At 38.8% G+C, this 18301-nt stretch overlaps 1 long non-coding RNA gene across 2 annotated transcripts in view; it reads left to right on the top strand.

The window, feature by feature from the left end:
* The window catches only part of LOC125611063, a 29143-nt gene extending 11448 nt beyond the window's left edge, over positions 1-17695 (top strand). Inside the window, exons 3-5 of one of the 2 annotated variants that reach the window (XR_007341171.1) lie at positions 4296-4445; positions 4523-4633; positions 17593-17695. This is a non-coding gene — a long non-coding RNA (uncharacterized LOC125611063). Of the gene's footprint in view, positions 1-4295; positions 4446-4522; positions 4852-17592 lie in introns of those variants that run through there. The other variant, XR_007341170.1, reaches the window with a different exon arrangement.
* Positions 17696-18301: the final 606 nt, after the last annotated feature.

The following is an 18301-nucleotide window of genomic DNA, read 5'->3' as shown; positions in this document are numbered from 1 at the left end:
TTTTTTTTTTTTTTTTTTTTTTTTTTTTTTTTTTTTTGTCATGCTGGGGATGGAACCTAGGGCTTCACTCATGCTAGGCAAGTGCTCTGACACTGGGTTACACCCTCAGCTCTTAGTAGCAAAAGAAAAAAGTATGATACTACAAGCTCTTAGGAATCACTACCACCAAATTTAATTTAAAAGACAATTTCATATTGCAGATGTGGGTTTTTAAGAGTAACCTAAGCAAATAGTTAGCATTTACCACTCGTTTCCTCCTTGGCTTGTCTTAGTTGTATAGTAAGATTTTACTGACTTTACATTTTTTGTTTTGGTTTAGATTTTGATTTGGCTTTGGTGCTACAGATTGAATCCAGGGCCTCAAGTATGCTAAGTACATACTCTACCACTGAGCTACACCTCCAGCAAGATTTTTTTTTTTCTTTCTGTTGAAAGAAGATAGAAGAGAAAGACAACAGGGTTGCAACACTGAAAGATATTCTGTGTTGCAAAAATACCTACCACCCCTGGGCTAACTACAGTGGACCAAAGCCCATGACAATCAGAAGCTTAGCAGAACACAGAACACTGTTCTTACAACGAGATTGGGGGTGGAGGAATGAGGAAGAGTGGAGAAAAAACATCTTGCCTTTCTTCACTGACTTGGGGGAGGGGTGCCAATGTATTTATATTTAAGAAAGTAGACTCAGCATTCAATCTCATTGCATTTATTTTTTGTGACATTTTCCAGATAACATTCTTCACTAGGACAGATTGGAAAACTCACATTGGATGAAGGTCCAAGGCTTGTTTATTTTTTTCAGATTCTTAAAATTTCATTACTCCCTAAAAAGGACTCTAATGGTAGACTGCTTGCCTAGCATATGCTGGGCCTTGGGTTTGATTCCCAGCACTGCAAAACATAAAATTATAAAGCAGCATATGATTTCCATGTGGGCTAGTGAGTGAGGCCTAAACTAGCCCAGCTTGAGGTTCATTAAAAATAATAACAATTTTTAAAAAGCTTCTGGAAACTTGTTAAGAAGTAAGAATTGGGCAGCCAGCCTTAAATCTCAAAAAATTCCAAGACATTCAATATTCCTTCTTGCCACTGCAGGGTAGAAATGTGTGACGCATTTCCTTACTCATCCTAAGGGTCACAGCTGACACTCAGCTCTAACAAAAGACAGGCCACACAAGAAAAGCATAATGAATTTGTTTAATAAAGCCTTATGCAGGATGGAGGCTTCAGAAATGAAGACCTAAAGATCCTGGGAGCACTGTTTTTATGCTTAGGGTTGAGGAAGAATGAGGGCTGTGTGGAAATGTGATGGGACAAAGGATATGACCGAATGGAAATGGACAGAGAGGGAAATGAGGCAAGGCTCATCTGTCCAGATTCTTCCTGGGCTCTGTGCAGCATTCCTTCCTGCTGGATATATAGGACAGGACAGGACGCCCTCTGGAATGAGTCTTTAGGAGAGAAGGTAGAAGGGAGAGAGTGACTTTCCTAGGTTTTATGGCTTGCTCTGGAGCAGAGAGGTTTAGTTTTAATGACTTGCCATGGGAAAGAGAAATTCTGGTTTCTATCAATTGCTTCAGGGAAGAAGGAGGGCAAGAGATAGGAAGGCAAGACAAAGTCAGAGAGACCTTGCTCCTGAGGCTTTCCAGATTCTTTCAGTTCAAAGTACTTGGGATGCTTTAGGATTTCACGTTCTGAACCCTAATGCCTGGTTATTTGGCTATTCCAAGCTAAAGAGCTGGAAAGTCTAGACAAGGGGAGATACTCAAGGATTGGGGGCAAAGCAGGCACATGGTCAATGGCATTTTGGAACCATTGGTCTGGGGTCAGTGCGGAGCCTGCATTCTAGAAGGTAAAACTGACATCATGGAGGCCTGAAGGAGCAATTTCATAGCAAGTGAGGGTTGCAGAGGGCCTGAGGCCAGATGGAAGGCAGGGGGATGGAATAACAGAAAATCACAGTAGGTAAAATTGGAAGTTCTAAGGAATCAGGTGGAGGGGTGAGATGGGAAATGAATCACATAATGAATCATTAGGTAGGCTCACACACACATTATATTGTATTTAAATACCTTGATTGTTTCCAACTTTGCTGACTAAAAATCTATTAGTTTAGCAGAGGTTAAAATCTCCTTCATTCCTATAGGTATGAGTCTTAGGAGTCATATTTCCTTTCATGATACCTGAATATAAAAATTGAGTGACTCACTTGACTAAAACCCTGCTTCATGTTCTTCCTGGCCAGAAGTGTGCTGAGAGGCTTGTTCCTGGACTTGGCAGATAAAGTGGGAAGGGATATCCTGGTGCTGACTTATTCAGAGAGGCATTTGCGCCATCTATTACCATTCACACGTATCATTGGATAGAAAAGTCAGTATCAGCACAATAAGTGCTATGTTATTTTGGGAGGCTAGTGTGTAAATAATAACCACTTCATATCTAGGTCACTAAATCAAAAAGATATGAGGCCCCATTTCTGTCCTGGAAGAGCTGACGACCTTGGAGGAAAGACAAACCACGAAGCCTGGATCTTATGAAGCAAGAGGTCTTCACATTCTAGGCCACTTCCGGTGTGGATCTTTGATAGTCCTTTTAATAAATAACTTTGATTATTGAGTACCCAGTATGTGCTGTGCACAAATAAGTTCATTTTGATGAATGTATCTATATATAGCTTTACCAATTGACACAGAAAAAAATCAGTGTTTATTATTATTATTATGATAAAGATCAAGAAATTGAGCCCAGAGAAGTTAAGTAACTTACCTGTGATATTGTGAAACACGTATTTACTATTTACCCTATTTCCTGGTATCCTGAAGTCCTCAGAATCTCCAGAATGATAAGTATGTTTTTGTGTGAATTAATAAGATGACTGGTGGCCAACAGCCTCTAGGTAGCTTCAGGATAGGATCTGGTCACAAGATAGACCAAGGCATGATCAGCAAGTTGGAATCTTTTAGTTCTCCCCACCCAGCCCAATTTCTAGGAAGGGGAGAGAGTCTTAAGGTTGAGTTGATCACCAAACAGTCAATAATTTAGCCAATTATGCCTATGTAATGAAGCTTGAATTAAAAAAAAAAAAAAAAAAGACTGGATCTAGACAGCTTCCAGATAGCTGAATATCTGAATAGTGGTGTGCCCCAGGGAAAGCACAGAAGCTCCATACTCCTGCCCACATGCCCCTGCCCACATACCTTGCCCTATGCATCTCTTTATTGTTCCTCAGTGTCCTTTGGAATACCCTTTATAATAGGCTAATAAACATAAGTCTTTCCTTGAGTGCTATGAATCATCCTAGGAAATGAATCAAACTCAAGGAGGGGTCCATGGGAGTCCCAAGTGATAGCTGATGAGTCAACAGCACAAGCCATGCCTGCACCTACAACTGGCCTCTGAAACGGAGAGAGAGCCTGTGGGATCAAGCCCTCAACCTGTGGGATCCAATGCTACTGTTATGTAGACAGTATCAGAACTGGACTGGTTAAGGGGACATGCAGCTGGTATCTGCTGCAGAATCTGGTGCCAGGATTGATTGACTGCTTGAAGTACGGAGAAAGAGCCCCACACAACTGCCTTAAGTGTTGTGATGACTTGTGTATTGAGCAGCCAGTGCCCAGCGGCCCTAAGTGGGTAATTTAGGAAAGGGGAAATTTGAGCCAGGCCTACCTGACATCAAAGCCCATGCTTTTCCACTACTCTCAAATACAAAATGGTGGTCACAGCTTCAACCTCATGGGTCTGCCCTGAGGACAGAGTGAGCACCAGGACAGAGAGCCTGGAAATGAAGAAGCGATGTGCTAGTCATGTTTTCTCCCTCTGCTGTCACACCTCAGGCCCCCCTCAGAATATGTGTCTGATTTTAGGTTTTCCAGAGTGTCTTGGGCATCCCTCTTCTCCACAGTAGTATATCTCACCTGCCTGCCTCCCCAGTGGGGCAAGGTAAAGACATGAAATTTTGCCATTATGGAGTTCAGATAACTCTAGTGTTGGGGCCCAGACAAAGGCATGAGAATTCAGGATCCCATGGGATGGCATTAAAGTATCTTTGGAGTTGTAGTCTAAGCCATCCACACAAGAGGAAAATAATGCAGTAATCATTTAGGGAACAACTGAATTCTATCAAAAAAGAGGTTCTAGGTTTGGGGATTTACCCATTTTATCATTTACCTTATCTAGCTGCATTAAAGGGATCCATCAGGTCATCTGTAATTAGAATAAAATCAACCCACAGACTTCATGTTCCAGTCGCTGATTATTTTATTCATTCATTTACCAAATAAACTTTGAGCAGGTGCTGCACATCAGGCCTGTGTGAGGCAGGAGGGATACAATGGTAACAAGCATGTTTCCTGCTCTGAAGACACCCATCCCATTCATTCTGATAAAGGAGAAAGACAAAAAAGAAAACCCATCTGGACATAAACCCCAACTAAACATACAAGTAGGTAAATGGCTGCATGTTGTTCTATAGGCTTCAAAGGAAACCATCAAGGGCTGACATTTGAACTCTACCTTCAGGTGGGCAGGAAAGGCCCCCCATGAAGGAGAGACCCAAAGAAGAGGCCCAAAGGACAGACCCAAAGGAGACCCAAAGGAGAGACTCAAAGGAAGAGCAAGTGCTGGCTGCAAGTGTGTGGGGGAGAGCATCTGGATAGAGGGCAAAACCCAGCATGAGCTCAGCAGATTAAAGGAACTGAGAGGGGACTCCTTTGCCTTGCCCGATGAGCAATAAGCATTTTCTTCTTTCTTTCTTTTCAAAATTATTGGTTCTTTTCAGTTATCCATGACAGTAGAATCCATTTTGACATAATTATACAAGCATGGAGTATATATTGTTCTAATTCAGTTCCCAGTACCTCGCCTTCCCCTTCTCTCCCCCACCCTCAGCTTCCTTCCCTCTACTGACCTTTCTGCCATATACCCATAATTATTTTTTAAAAATTAATTTTTTTTTGTGGATGTGCATGATGGTGAGGTTCACTGTGGTATATTCATGTATATAGGAAAGTTATGTCAGATTCATTCTGCTGTCTTTCCTTTTCCTAGTCCCACTCCTTTCCCATTATTTCCCTTTGTCTACTTTACTGAACTTCTATTCTTTTTTTTTTTTGTCCCCCACCCCGCTTATTGTGGGTTAGCGTTCCATGTTAGAGAAAACATTTGACCTTTGGATTTGGGGAATTGGCTAATTTCACTTAGCAATAAGCATTTTCTTTCTTTTTTAAGAATATTGTTTTAGTTCTAGATAGAAACAATATCTTTATTTTTATTGGTTTTTATGTGGTGCTGAGGATCGAACCCAGGACCTCACACGTGTGAGGCAAACGCTCTTCCACTGAGCCACAACTCCAGCCCAGGAATAAGCATTTTCTAATGGACAATGTAAAGAGCCCAGGAATGGAGGAAGTCAAGTATCTTTACAGGCCTGTTCTGGAAAGAGCTTTATTTTTAAGGAGACAGACTGGCAGTGCTTGTGTGTGCGTACATGTATGTGTGAATTTATGCCAAGACAATCGCTAGGCATTTGTTTCTTTCTATAATTAAAGAATGTGACACGATTACAACTTAGCTGGAGTTACTCCTTTCTTTGAAAATAGACTGGCAGCAAGCTTTGGGACTGAGAATAGGTAGACTTTGTGGCTGATGACTGAAGCCCTGAGAAAAACAAGGGTACAGTTATGTGTGACTCTGACATGAGTATGTAGTGGCACCCACTCCTCCACAGAAAATCTGAATTAAGCTTCTCCAGAGACCCTCATCATAACTGTTCTTAGACAGTCAGCAAGAATTTCTGAAAAAGTTTTCAGGCGGGAGGTGTGTTGCAGAAGCAGGATGTGATAAGAAAGGCTAACCTGAGGCCTCCATAGAGGCTTGAATTCCAGGCCTGGGCTCAAAGCCCAGAACAGTGAAAAAAGCTGCTTTTGTGTAGACTTCTGTAGATGGTGAGCCTCTGAGCCCCTCCTCCTACACACTGGGTAAAAAGTTCTGAAACTTTCTAAAGTCAGGGTTCAGGGGATTGATCCACTGTGGTGAAAGCCTTTTCCCCCTCTGGACCTGGCTGCAGCCAATAAACCTGCTTCCTGTTATTTCCTCGGTGTCCTGCCTCATCTGTTCCACAACAAGTAGACTGATTGAGGGTCATTGCCATGTTCAAAAAAGACTGAGTAGACATGCATGTCAATGCCGCGTGCGGTACTGACAGGAGTGAGTTCTGTAGGTGTTGTTCTTGGGGTTAGACATTCAGCAAGCATTTATCTAGATGATATCCACAGTGGTGCCCAGTGTGGCCTCACCACTGGCTCACTGTGGGACCTTAAACTAGTTATTCACAGTCTCTGCACTTCAGGGTCCTCAAGGGATTGTTGATAGGATTAAAAAATCCACAGGTCCTAGCTCAGCTGTTAGTATTTAATAAGTATTCAGAAACATTCATTTTCCTTCTCCCCATCCCCCTTTGTTGTAAGAGTAGAAACAAAGAATCAAAGTGAAAGTAAATTGGGGAAGTACAATGAGTGGATGTGTCATGTTGGATGTGGACAGTGAGGGACAGGAAAGAATTAAAAATGGCTCCAAGTTTCTAACCTGGGTCACTAGGTTAACAGTTGTGTAAGTCAGGACTTTTTTTTTTTGGACACAAGCCACAGAATATTAAGCAAATAGGGGATTTGGGGGGCTCACACTGTTGAAGAATTGCAGGCATAACCAGTTTTGGAACTCCTTGTTCCCTCAAACGAGGTTTCTACTCTTGGCTCTACTGTCCTTCATGCTGACTTCATTCCTCCTCAACTCCATGTGCACCTTAATGTCAACGGCTCCCATATCCTGGTGTAAGAAAATATGCAATGACAAGAGTTATCACAACTATTTGCTTATTACTCCATAGGCATTGTTCTGTATTTTACACATATTGACACAGAATTTTTACAACAATGCTATGAGATACATACTATTTTACAGGTAGGAAAACTGAGAAAAAGTAAGCAACTAGGGCCAAAGTTTCAAATAAAAGACAGAACCAGGATTTGAGCCCAAAGGGTCTGGTTTCTACAGGCCTGTGCTCTGTAGTACCTCTGAAGTGGCCATCTTGTTTAGGTCCAATTGCACTGTTGTCATTTCATTTGGGTCCCTGAGGCTAGAGGAAGGTGCTGCTCAATTGGCCAGGTTGCAGTCACAAGCCCTCTCCTGAAGTGGGCATGGATATGCTCTGAATGGTATATCCTCATATCCTGGGCTGAGAGTAGGGAAGGGAACACCCAACAGAAGATCTGGTCCCTTGTCAGAGCAAGGGGGATTGGAAGCTCCACAGCAAAACAAGAGCTTTCCAACACAATTAAGATTGACAGCTATAATAGAAAACACAATTTTCTATTCTATTCTATTTTACATTCTATTTTCTAGAAACTATAATAGAAAATAAAAGGGATTTAGGGAGGAAATAATGAACTCTATTAAAAAGCTGAAGTTTGAAGGGCTAGAAAAATATTAAGGCAAAGATATGATTCATATTTGATATCAAGATATTGATTCATATTTGAAACAAAGTGATAATAAAAGGCTAAAAATAAAATAATAGGCAAATGAAGGTTAGGCAAATGAGAAATGAAAGCAGAAATGGCAACATTTGCATCAATGGAGTGGAATTCAGGATGAAAGCATTTATAATATAAGGAGCACCCTTAATGCTGTGATAAAGGACACATATGACAAAGGTGACACAGTGCTACAGACATCAAAAAACTTAGCAGCTAAATATGTAAAAATAAGGAGAATTTTATAAATACAGAATTATAATGGGAGATTTCAAAATGTATTTCTCGTTATTAGCCAGAATTAATAATCAAAAAAGCATTCAGACCAACAAAATAATAGAAATTCGAGTCCAAAAATTACTCAGATGAGCTTAATAATAGAAGCAGATATATATATATATATTTGGTACCTAGCATTGAACCCAGGGATGCTTAACCACTGAGCCATATCCCCAGCCCTTTTATTTTTTTATTTTGAGACAGGGTCTTTCTAAGTTGCTTAGTGCCTATCTTAAGTTGCTGAGGCTGGCTTTGAACTTGTGATCCTCCTGCCCAAGCCTCCTGAATCTCTGGGATTACAGGTGTGCGCCACCAAGCCCAGCTAGAAGCACATGATTTTATATAGTACATATAAGCACTTCTTACATCCCACAGGAAGAGAAATATTTTTTCATTAAAAATATTTATATAAACGTTGTATAAAATTTTTCCATATGCATGGTTGCAAAGATAGCTTTGACAACAGACTATATAGGTCACATTCTTTGATCAAAAGCTGAAAAATCATTGATTCATGATAAATAATGACATAAAAACTTAAATAGTTAAAAATTAAGGAACAAACTAAACTTTTAGATGAGTTTTGAATCAAAAAGGACTTAAAAGGGAACTTACTATCTAGAAACCAATAAAGAGAAAAACCACTTCTTATTAAGACTGACAGAATCCTGGAAGTTGTGCTTAGAGGAATATTTAGAGCCCTCAAATGATTTCACAAGTTAAAAATAAAACCAAAAAGTAAGAGAACTAAGTAATCATCTCAAAAATTTAGAAAAACTAGAAAGTTGGAATTTAAAGGTAAAAGTTGGAAATTATGAAATAGAAAAAAATAAGGGATAATTATGACAAGTCTACTGAAAATAAAAGTTTATTGAATAGAATAATAAAATAGACAATATATAGGTTTAAGAAAGAAAAAAAAGAAAAGAAAATAGAAGAGATTAAGAATGAGAAAAGAGTCATACTCACAGGGACCTGAGAAATTAAGAGACTCACTATGGGCAATCTTGTGGCCATATATGTGAAAAGCTGCAGGAAACATACAATTTTATGTCAGAATATAAACTAGTAAAATGGACCCAAGAAAAGAATGAAAACAGGAATGAACCAATTATTACAGAAGAATGGTAAGATGATTGGAGTTTACTTCTGGAAAGATCTTAGAGCCAGATGACTTCACAGCTGAGTGTTAATTTGCTTCTAATGTTCTGATGATTAATTGTTCTAATGTTAATTTGCTTCTAAGTTCTGATGATTCTAATGTGTCATTACTGAAATGTTTGCTGCTCAAATTGTGTCCAGGGACTGATACGGCAGCATTACCTGGGATCTAGTTAGAACATGCATATTTATCTACTTTGAGCCATAGAAAAACCCTTAAGATTCATGTTTAAAAGCCAATATAATTTTAATATAAAACCCAAGAAGCAAAAAGCACAGATTAATAATTACTAATTAATACTATATAGAAGAATCTCACAATTTAGTGGTCAAAATGAAAAATACAATACTAATTTATAAAAATCTTTATTATATCAAAAGGACAAAAGATAATGAACAAGCAAGATTTATTTCACGACGGCAAGAATGGTTCAGTATCTAAATTCCACTAAGGTGATCACAATCCATTACATCACCAACCTAAGGAAGAGGAAAATCTCATTAGGTATTCAAATGATAACTGCTAAAATTCAGCAGCCATTTTAAATAAAAACTCCAAGTATAGAAGGAAATATTTAGACAGACAAAAGGCTACATACCGGAACTGATCAAGGCAAGTGAAAATCTTTGTACATTTTTAATTACTGCTGTGATGTATTTTTTTTAATTTAATAAAATTAGGGACAGAAGAAGAAAAGAGTATTTTCGGAAACCAATACAAGTATTATCTTTTAAAAATTGTTTTAGTTATAGATTTTTAGACCCAATATCTTTATTTATTTATTTTTAATGTGGTGCTGAGGATCAAGCACAGTGCCTCACCCATGGGAGGCAAGTGCTCTACCACTGAGATACAACCCCAGCCCACAAGTATTATCTTAAGTAGGGAAACAGTAAAAGCCTTTCAATTTTAGTCAAAAATCAGACTGATTCTTGTACTACTGTTATAATTTAACATTATTTTAGCAAATGAAACAAGACAAAAAGCTGAAATAATGAGCATAAACATTAGAAAATAAACAAAAACATGTACTTTGATAGGGATATACATTTAAGAAAACCCAAAATAATTCAGAAGGAAAAGCAATAAGACATATTTAAAGAATGAGAAAAGCCAGTACAATCTAATCCCCAGGACACGGGAGGCTGAGGGAGGAGGATCACAAACTTGAGGCCAACCTGGTCAATTTAGAAGAGATCTTGTCTCAAAATAAAAAGGAAAAATGGCTGGGGATGTAGCTCAATGATAGAGTGCTGCTGAGTTTAATCCCTAGTACCGTGTGTGTGTGTGTGTGTGTGTGTGTGTGTGTGTGTGAGAGAGAGAGAGAGAGAGAGAGAATATAAATGGAAGCAAGATAACTATGCAGAAAACAACAGCTTTTCTACTTTAATAAGAATCAAGTAAAAATAAAAATGGGACTATACTGTTCCATATGTAATATTCATAAAAACTGTAAAATTGCTGAGGTAGAGGTCTAACAAGAAACTAACAAAATATAAGGAACTGATTCTACCTTGGTAGGTGATAGAAGATCTGAATAGCCAAGAGGCCTCCATGTTTTGAGATATTATATAATAAAATAACAACAACAACAATAATAATAATATAATAATAATTCTCCTAAGATTGAGATCAAGCAGTTTTCATTACAATGAAAATAAGTGTTTTTTTTTCTTGGAACTGGATAGAATGATTAAACATTATTAGGATATGAAAAAGAAAAAGGGGAGGTTTTTCCTACCAGATAGTCAGAAACTAAAGCTGCAGTAAACAAATCAATGTGGTATAGACATAGAGTTAGATTCCAAAGGGACAGTTATATAGTACAACTTATTTCAGGGGGAAAGAGATGGGTCATTTAATAAAGAGTTGACTTCTTTCTGGAAAAAAATTAAAATGACACTATCATATACCATATATGAAAACAAACTACAGATGAATTAAAGACTTAGATTTTAAAATCTAGGCAAGTAGATTGACAATGGAAACTTAAATGCTGTAAAAGTAATGATAGACAAATTTGTATACAAAATCTTAAAATATAAGATAAAGCTTATCATAAACAAAGTCAAGAATAGATTGAAAATATTAATAAAGTATATGATAGAAAAATGTTAATTTTTAATATACAAGAAACTCTTACAAATTGATAAAAAAATGATCAAATCCTGCAGAAAATATGCAATGGACATGAATTGACACTAAAGAGAAGAACAAATCCTAAGAGCCTCAAACATGTAAAAAGACACTTAAATTCACTTAGAGTCAAGGAGATGTAAGCTAAAATAACAATAAGTAAAAATTTAAGTCATGTAGTCACTTGCTAGTGGGTGGGATATAAGAAAAGTGTTGTCATGCCTATTGGTGAAAACATGATGTGTCAGAGTCTTTGGAAAAGGCAACGAGGCACTAATAAATAAGTTAATATTTATGAAATGCTTAAAGCAGTGTCTGTCACACAAGAAATGCTATGCACATTTTTGTTAATTTGTTTTTTTGCTGAGGATTGAATCCAGTAGCACTTTACCACTGAGCTACATTCCTAGACCTTTTTATTTTTTATTTTGTCTAGATTGCCCAGACTGGCTTCAAACTTGCAATCCTCCAGCCTAACCCTAACCCTAAATCACTGGAATTACAGGTGTGCACCACCAAGTCCATCTGTACATTTTTGTGTAAAAGTGAGATTTCTCTAAAAAATAAAATCATCGCTGTTGACTCAAAATTTCCATTCTCAGGAATCAGTACTATTCCAAAGATTAGGGATACAGCAGGGAACCAAACCAATATCCCTGCCTTCATGGAGCTAATACTGTGGTCCTCTGCCATCTTCTTTATGCACCAAAAGTGTGTCTTTTTTTTAATTCCAATGCCTAGGCAAATACCTCACACACGTGACATATTTAATACATATTTATGTAACAGCATAGTGCTTTCAGCTTTATATCCCAATCTGAAGATGTTTGGAGATATGTCTCATCTTCTTTTTTGGCTGTTAACTCCTTGAAGGTTAGATGGTATCTTAGGCATAGCGGTAGCAACAGTTTGTTGCCCAAAGGTGTAATGAAACATTGACGCAGAATGTTATGGTTTATGGTTTGGATCCGACTGTTTCCAAAGACTCCTATGTTGAAGATTTGGTTCCAAATGTAGCAATGTCCAGGAGTAGGGCTTTTGGGAAGTGATTGGATCATGAGAACTGAATCTTATCAGTGGCTTAATCCATTTGATGAATTAATAATTCAAATGAATTGCTGGGAGGAGGTGGCAGGTGGGGCATGGCGGGAGGAAGTAGTCAGTGGAGGAATGCCCTTGGCGACTATATCTGGTCCCAGCCGGCCTCCCACCATCCCCCACCCTGGCTGCGGCGAACTGAGCGGATTTCCTCTGCCACATTATTTTGCCAGGATATTTGGCTTCATCCTAGGCCCAGAGCAATAGAACCAGATGACATGAACTGAAACCTCCGAAACTGTGAGCAGAAAACTTAAGAGCAAATGGATTTTTGTAAAGACTAATAGTTTCAGATATTTTCTTCAGCTGCCAGTAGAAATATCTGGCAGCTAATATGAAATGCATGACTGAAGAGGAGATGTTAAGTCCAGAGGGGTAGATTTGAGGGCTTTCTTTTGAGGTGAAAGTTGAAGTCATGACAGGGAGTGGACGAGTCACTAGTGGAAAGAGAATGATACTCCCAGGGTTTGGGGCTGGAAAGGTAGACCCATCCAGTGTCCTTCTTTACTGACCATGTATCTCTGGGTATACTACATAATGGGTCTGAACCTTGTGTCCTCAATTTTCTGAAGGGCTAATAATGCCTGTCCTCCCCCACATGACGTGATGTGTGTGTGTGTAGGTGGTTTGTAAATCAGCAAACACTATGCAAAGTAAGGATCCTGGTGATGAACTGGAGGTGCCTGAGGATTGAACATGGGGATCATGGCCTGGCCTCTTCACCACATCAAGGGATGCCTACTCATCCTTCAGATCTCACCCAACAGCCTTCCCTGACCTCCCCATGGACCCATGCCTCTTGGGTGTGCTGTTCCTGCAAGTTTCTGCTTGCTACAGTGGCAATTTGATCCACACTTGGCACACTCTCCATGCCTGCCTTGGTGCTCACTGAGTGAACCCAGAAGTGAGCACAGGCACAGCAAGAGCTGAGTTAGACTCCCAGGAAGGAAAACAAAACCACAGTGGGTGAGGAACCTTGGAACCCTTTTCAAAAAAGGTCAGCAATGTCAAATGCTTGGAGAAGTGAAGTGAATGAGAAATTTTGAAAGCACCCCAAATTAACTGCATCTAGAAGGTGGCTGCCTAAAACAATGGCTTAAATACCCACAAGTGGCAAAGCTGTTGAATGAAAATAGTCTCCGGGTTTCTACAGAAGATAAATATCTTGAAACCCATCCTATTTCTGTTGGGGTTGAACCCTGAGTCACCTTGCTCTGAGAAGGAGAGTACAAAAGGCTGCAAATCTAGCAGAGAAACCTGAATGGAGTCGTGGAGCCCCAGCTAAAGTTTATGACTGCTTTGCCTTTGTTCGAAGCCCAAGCACTGCAATGAATCTCAGTTCAATTAGTTTGACCTGCCCCCAGAGAAAAAGTCAGATTTAAACGAGGTCTGTGTACTTTGTGCAAACATTTGGTAATGTTCATGCACTATTTTATAGTACCGGCATTCATTTTCTAAGCTCAGTTTTCAACTTTGCTATATGGAGTATTTGGAAGATATTTTGTTCCCATTTGATCCCACAGATCTGTGCTTACATTTGTAAGAATTCTGTATGTGATTTAAAAACAAAAACAAAAACAAAAAAGCCTTGAAACCTTCTATACAATCTGTTAAAAATAAAATGCGGGATTTTATTTATTGGTAGTACTGTTGTGTATTTTTTTTTTTTTTTTTTTGGTGGTACAGGGGTGCTCTACCACTAAGCTACCTCCCAGACCTTTTTATTTTTATTTTGAGACAGAGTCTCATGAAGTTGTTCAGGCCAGCCTCGAATTTATGATCCTCCTGTCTTAGCCTCCCAAATTGCTGGGATTACAGGTGTGTGTCACCATTCCTGGATTAAAGTGCAGTATTTTTATCCCATGGTGTTTTCACCCTCTTTCTTCAGTGTATGGTAGAGACTTTCAAGAATATATTTTTTAAAATTGTGATCATAACATAAAATCTACATCTTGAACATTTTAAGATAGTTCAGTAGCGTCAAGTATTTTTAACATTTTATTGTGTCACCGATCTCCAGACCTTTCCTATCTTACAAAACTGAAAGGCTGTACCCATTAAGCAAAAACTCCCATTTCTTTTTTTTTTTTTTTTAAATTTTTTTTTATTGGTTGTTCAAACATTATAAAGCTCTTGACATATCATATTTCATACATTAGATTCAAGTTGGTTATGAACTCCCAATTTTACCCCAAATACAGATTGCAGAATCACATCGGTTACACATCCACATTTTTACATAATGCCCTATTAGTAACTGTTGTATTCTGCTACCTTTCCTATCCTCTACCATCCCCTCTCCCTCCCCTCCCATCTTCTCTCTCTACCCCATCCACTGTAATTCATATCTCTCCTTGTTTATTTTCCCATTCCCCTCACAACCTCTTATATGTAATTTTGTATAACAATGAGGGTCTCCCTCCATTACCATGCAATTTCCCTTTTCTCTCCCTTTCCATCCCACCTCATGTATCTGTTTAATGTTAATCTTTTCTTCCTGCTCTTCCTCCCTGCTCTGTTCTTAGTTGCTCTCATTATATCAAAGAAGACATTTGGTATTTGTTTTTTAGGGATTGGCTAGCTTCACTAAGCATAATCTGCTCTAGTGCCATCCATTTCCCTGCAAATTCTATGATTTTGTCATTTTTTAGTGCTGCGTAATACTCCATGGTGTATAAATGCCACATTTTTTTTATCCATTCATCTATTGAAGGAACAACTCCCATTTCTTCCTCCTTCTAACCTCCATCGACAGTTTTGATGGTTACTTGTTTTTCTCGTGGTGGTAATGGAGATTGAACCGAGGTCTATGCACATATTAGGTGAGCACTCTACCACTGAGCTACATCCCTAGCCATTTTCAGTTTGAGACAGGGTCTTGCTAAGCTGCTGAGACTGGCCTTGAACTTGAGGTCCTTCTGCCTCAGCCTCCCTAGTCTCTATGATTACAGATGTGTGCCATGGTGCCAGGCTTGGTTTCATATTTTTATTGGACTGGGTTCTAGAAACTCCACCTGGGTGGGTGACCTTAACACATTTCTGGGAAGTCTGAATCCATTGTCACTACATACCCCTACATACTCATAGAAATTGGGGTGGTCATTTGGCTAAACCACAGAATCAGTGATATGATATAATCTTAATCAAAGAAGAAACAAAATTTAGGAGTGTATTCATAAACATCAAAAGACAGTAAAGCAATTGAATTCTCAGACATTAGTTACTTGCCTATGTATAGAAGTTCAGAAGTTAGAGGAAATATAAAGATGATTTATGTCAGGCAGTCATTTGTTCAGGAAATATGTATTAAATATGCCTGAGCCAACCCTGGCTCAGATATGGCAATTGAGAAAAATAGACCAGAATTCCAGGCTTTAAGGCACTTTGTAGTCAAGGAGTCTAGCAAGATGAAGCTGATCATCAACACATGTTTATTCACTGAAACGTCCTTGATTTCCTGCATGCTTAGGGAGGTCCTTTTTCCTACTTGAGGATGTCCTCGGATATAATGACTTTGGAAGGCAAAGATGTGGTGACTGTATCTTCAATTGTTGAATGACTCATTTTCTACCATATGGTTCTTTCATATTATTAATTACAAAACATTTACCGTGTAAGGAATTTGGTTGATGAACACAATGTCTATTGAGCACTTATGAGTCCCTACTCTCATTTCCTCTGAGGAAAACTTTATCCTCTTCATTTTGTAGATGACAAAGTAGAAGCTCAGAAAGAGTGAGCAACTTTTCCAAAGTCAGGAGGGGACTCAAATGTTCTGGGTAAATTCAGGAGTCCTTTTTACTTGGCTGTATGTTAATCATGGGCTAAAAGGTTGTCAGTCACTAAGGCACACTTTCATTGAGCACTCAGTGTACAAGGCAATTGGGCCACCGGAGTGTATTCCAAGAAAATTAGTCCCTTCCTGAACTGACACTATAGTAGGGAAGACAGATATCACAAACAACCACACAACTGCAAATGTGCTGTTTGGCAAAGGGGTGCTTTGGGAGATTAAGACCCAAGAATCCTTCCCAGGCTGCCATTGGGGGTAGGGGTCAGGGAGTGTGACAGATAAGCATTTTCTTTCTGAAAAACAAAGCTTCAGGACCCTGACTTAATTGCTGTAGCCAGACACTGTTCAAGTTTGCTTTGTTCTGTGGGAGGGTTTGGTTACTTCACAGATGGGTTCAACTGAATTGTGGGTAGAAATTCTGATCCCCACCCAGACCAGCTAAAACCGGTTTTGATATTTGCACAACCTGTGAAATACACACTCTATGCAGTTTCTGTTTAAATATACTCTGTTTGGAGCAAAAATTAGAATTAACACCTGGGCAGAGAAGCAATACTTGACCTATAACTTATTCTGTTGGGGCTACTTAAAGAAAAGGAAAGTATTGTCATCTTTATGATTAAAAAAAAATGTTTGACAGGAAGCAAATATTGTGAAAAATGACTTTTAATTTGTTCTTTCCCCCTAAATTGACACAATAATGGAAAAAAAATAACAAGAAAGTACTAAGAAGACACAATTGCAAAAATTAAAACCAACAGGGAAATAAACCCATCTCTCCATTAAAGCAAAATGAATTTAGTTTGTTTTGTTTTTTGGTACCAGGGATTGAACTCAGGGGCACTCAGCCACTAAGCCATATCCCCAGTCCTTTTTTATATTATATTTAGAGACAAGGTCTCACTGAGTTGCTTAGGGCCTTGCTAAGTTAGTAAGGCTGGCTTTGAACTTGCAATCCTCCTGCCTCAGCCTCTCAAGCCACTGAAATTGCAGGCATGCACCACTGCGCCTGGCTTCAATGTAGTTTTGATTTGCATTTCCCTGATTGCTAGGGATGTTGAACACTTTTCATATATTTGTTGGACATTTGTATTTCTTCCTTTGAGAAATGTTTGCCTAGTTCTTTTGCCCACTTACTGATTAGGTTACTATTATTTTGAGGAGTTAAGCTTTTTGAATTCTTTATATAGTTTGTATATTAATCCCCTGTCAGAGGATTGGCTGGTGAATATTTTCTCTCATTCTGTAGGCTCTCTTCATGGTCTTAATTGTTTCCTTTGCTACACAGAAACTTATTAATTCTTGGTTTTATTTCTTCAGCTTCAGGAATCTTGTTAAGGAAGTTGGTGACTGCACCAATATGCTGAAATTATAGCATCTGCATAATTGGATGTAAAGATCATCATGCTAAGTGAAATAAGTCAAACTCAGAAAATCAAGAGTCAAATGTTTTCTCTCATATGTAGGAGCTAGAGCAAAATAAGGGGAAAAGAAGAGGGGTTCAGATATCATAAGGATATAGGGAAGATGGGTAGAGTAGAGAAAATCTTCACCAGGCTCTCTTCACACTCTTGTTTCCTTTGCTATACAGAAGAGGATCTTCACCAGAACCTGACCAAGCTGGCACCTGGATCACAGACTTCTAGCCTCCAGAACTGTTGTGAAATAAATTTGTGGCTTCAGCTTCCAAAAAAGAAGTGAAAATGGTGGAATTTATGTCATACATATTTTAACACACACACATGTGTGCACATGCATGGTCACACACAAAATTCCTGAACGCCACCCCTAGGGATCTCAATTCTGTAAATCTGGGACCTGGGAATCTGCATTTTGTCATATAATTAAGGTGATTTTGAACGGGATAAGTGAGAAATTAGAGAAATAGGAAGATTAAACTGTTACCCATACTTTGGGAATGCTCTCGGGAAGTCAAATCACCTTGTGAAATCCTAGGTGACTGAGGGAAACTTCCTGGTGCCCTGCTAGGCTATTCATTAGCCACTTGGTTGATTACTGCGGTTGGGTCACTTGGGACAAAAGGTGCTGTGTTGGGCTCTGGGTGGGGATGCAAATGCTGGTTATAATCTCATAGGAGATGTCAACACAAAGAAGCATAGGGGCTCTTAGTAACTTCTAGTAGTTCAATTTTTCATTTCCTCCCCTGTGCAGAGGACCATGATGCCCAGCTCACAGAGCTGTTGTGGAGACAAAGTAAGATAAAAGAGGTGTTTTTAACTTTTTAAAATGAAAATGACTTTTACTCTTCAGCAGAAATCAGCTGATGTACTGATTTATTC

Source organism: Marmota marmota, unplaced genomic scaffold, assembly GCF_001458135.2.
Source record: "Marmota marmota marmota unplaced genomic scaffold, marMar, whole genome shotgun sequence".
Lineage (NCBI taxonomy): Eukaryota > Metazoa > Chordata > Mammalia > Rodentia > Sciuridae > Marmota > Marmota marmota.
This window is presented reverse-complemented; position numbering and strand designations above follow the sequence as displayed.